This window comes from Alligator sinensis, unplaced genomic scaffold (genome assembly GCF_000455745.1).
Source record: "Alligator sinensis unplaced genomic scaffold, ASM45574v1 scaffold637_1, whole genome shotgun sequence".
Classification (NCBI taxonomy): domain Eukaryota; kingdom Metazoa; phylum Chordata; order Crocodylia; family Alligatoridae; genus Alligator; species Alligator sinensis.
In genome coordinates this window covers 1195413-1198518 of record NW_005842368.1, presented here as the reverse complement: position 1 = coordinate 1198518, position 3106 = coordinate 1195413, and the positions used below count along the sequence as shown (strand labels likewise).

Below are 3106 nucleotides of genomic sequence, written 5' to 3'. Positions count from 1 at the left end.
CGCTTTCCATGCTCAGCACATCCCATAGGGCCACGATCTCTGCTGGGGACCCTTGGCTCTGATACAGCAATGATGAAGTTACATTAACTTATGGAATCATTGCTAATATGAAATAAATATGCAGTGGATGCATAAGAGGGATTATTAAGTATACATATCCAAAGCACCGGCTGAAATGGCTAGAAATGTTATGCTAAAACTTCTAAGAGGGATAATATGAAGCAGGGGAGAGGAAAAAACCAAGTATTTATGAAAACAGCGCTGGGAGTTTCTTCCCAGGGAGACATTTCATGACAAGAGTGCTTTTGGGCGGGGGTGGATTCCTGACAAAACAAATCAACTGCTATACGATAGCCCTTTCTCGCGGCGTGCCGGAAAGCTCTCCAGCAGCTTTTAAAAAAAATTAGATTTGCTTATGTTTAACTGCCTAAGTGGAAGTGTCTGGAGATGCTGCTTCCCCCGTGCAGCTCTCGATAATCAAGAGCTCACAATTCTATTACAGAGAAAACGCAGGCTGCTTGCTAAGCATTCACCGCTCCTTGCCTTCCCACTGCAGCCACCAGCAGTGGAGGAAACTCAGCAATGTGTGCATTCAGGGCCTTCCTGTTACACCCTGAGCTCATCTTGCCTTCTCGCCCATGACCCTCGAACTCCCTCTGACACGAACTAATGGATGCACTGGGAATAGCCAACCCCCTTCACAAGTTAATCGCTCGTTAGATGCTAGCGACTGATTTGAAGTCTTGCAAGCAAATGCTCTAAACGCAACCGCAATATCTGGACCACGAGGATGTTCCTGCCCCTCTCCCCTCCGAGAGTAGCCATGATCAGGCAAAGAGCCCTGGAAATAAATTACGCTGTACACCTAGGCTCTTTGGCCCCCCGACAGCCGCAGGAAATGTGCCAATGCATCTGCTTACAATCTAAATTACATACAGGGGCTCCTGCCAAGTCCTCTGAAGTTTCTTCCCAGTTCAGCTGGAGGATGTTTAAGGTTCCAGGCCCCCCATTTCAAAGGGAAGGAACCGCCGACACTTAAAGAAGATCTTCCCTTCCAGCTGCACTTGCAAGAGGCAGGTTTGCTGCAACATGTGTAAGAAACCAGCCAGTTCCTGATGGCAAAATCAAGGGGCATATGGGAGACAGGTGGCACTCACTTCCTCCATTTAAACATCCTCCACTGCCAGCATGGATGCGTCTGACTGCCCTCTCCACGCCCCCGACACGTACCTTACTCCTCACCTGGGTCAGGGAGTATTTGTGGGAAGGGACTTGTGTCTTTATGTTGACATTTTTATGAATTTCTGAATTTTATATTTAAGGCTTCCTAATTGCAAGAACAGCCAGGCAATGGAAGGAACAAGCAAGTGGTGGAGTCTCCTTCCTGGAGGTCCCCAGGCAGAGGCTGGACAGGCATTTGCTAGTCCTGGGTTAGAAACAGCGCAGTCTATGCCATGTGTCCCAGGTGACCAGGTGAGAAGCTCCTCATCACCCTGGCCTGGACTTTCTCCTGCTCTCCCAAGTGTTTTTCTCCCCTTCTGTTTGTTCAAGTCCTACCGTAGGGTCTGGCCGCTTTCTATCCAACAGGGTGATTACCACTCACGACGACATGCCATGCTTGGGGCAAGCATTCATAAGAGGGACTCTGAGTTTTGGGCGATCTCTGGAATCCGCGATAGGAATCCCAAAACAGCCAGCTCCCAGGGCTGGATTTTAACTGCTCCATTATGAATGCTTGAGAGCAAAATCAGAGGCTGGTTCTCAGTCAGTAGTAGCCTCACTTTAAGAAAAAAAAAGTGTTTGTCAATGAAACAGTTCCTAGACCAAGCTAGGAGGTTTAACATAAAGCCTGTAACAAGCAAGTAAGATTTTAACCTAAGATTCTCTCCTTTGCTGGCAGCAAAATTTATTCCCTCGTGCAGCACAGCTTGCACGCTCTTCCCCCCCCTCCCACAAGCATTTGCTAGTACGTTTGGACTTCGAGGGTGGTGGAGGATTGCTATCTTCTGCCGGATCTTAGCCGGATCTTTTGAACTCGAAGTCAGGCTCTCGCAGGAGCTGAGCTCCAGGGCTCCCGCCAAACGAAACAGCCAGGGCTCACTTTCACTCGAACAAGGAAAAGAAAGGGATGTAAAGTGATGAGGTCTGGGGGTGGGAGGGGAAGAGGACTCCTAGGCTCAAGGAAATGCAACATGAAAGAAGTCCATTATGGATTTGAATGCCGTGATCCCAAAAGCTAAACGTAACGCGGCCTGGTTAGTACAGGGATGATTGCCTTGAGGGAGCTGCCAGCGCTGCCGAGTCAGCGGGAAGCGTCCCACCCTGAGCATGCATCACGCAGATGCTCTCTTGGAGATGCTCCTTCAGAGGGCAAGCAAACACCAGGTCCTGATCCCATCACTTCTCATGAAAGAGGTGGCAGCGATTTTCACAAATTCTTGGCTTTCGGGGCTGGAAGAGATCACCCAGTCTCCTAGTTTAACTGGCTGCTCAGAGAGGCCATTCACTGCCCCTGCCCAAAAGCACTCTGGTCATGAAATGTCTCCCTGGAAAGAAACTCCCAGCACTGTTTTCTTAAATACTTGGTTTTTTTCCTCTCCCCTGCTTCATATTATCCCTCTTAGAAGTTTTAGCGTAACATTTCTACCTTTCAGCCGGTGCTTCGGACATGTATACTTAATAATCCCCCTTATGCATCCACTGCATATTTATTTTATATTAGCAGCGATTCCATAAGTTAACGTACCATCATCATTGCTGTATCAGAGCCAAGGGTCCCCAGCAGAGATCGTGGCCCTATGGGGTGTGCTGAGCATGCAAAGTGAGACCCTTCGAAAGAGCTGAAGCCCGAACCCCTGCGCTGCGGCTGGACTCCATTGGCTGCAAACATAGGCACCAACTTTTATTTTTGCTGGGAGAGGGGGCCCAAGATGATGGACATGTGGAAAGTTTTATGTGTTTCAGGTGATGGCCCTCTTCTCGAGGGGGGCCAGGGCTCTCGGGCCCCCGTGTACTTGGGACCTCTGGGTATAAACGTACTGCATTGCACTGGTCCCCACCAAATCCACCTGCCAGCTCCCTCTCCATCTCCATTTCTGCACGGTGC

The 3106-nt window shown here is 49.4% G+C and overlaps 1 protein-coding gene across 1 annotated transcript in view; it reads right to left on the bottom strand.

The window, feature by feature from the left end:
- EXTL3 (exostosin like glycosyltransferase 3) overlaps positions 1 to 3106 on the bottom strand; it is a 169991-nt gene that overhangs the window by 76691 nt on the left and 90194 nt on the right.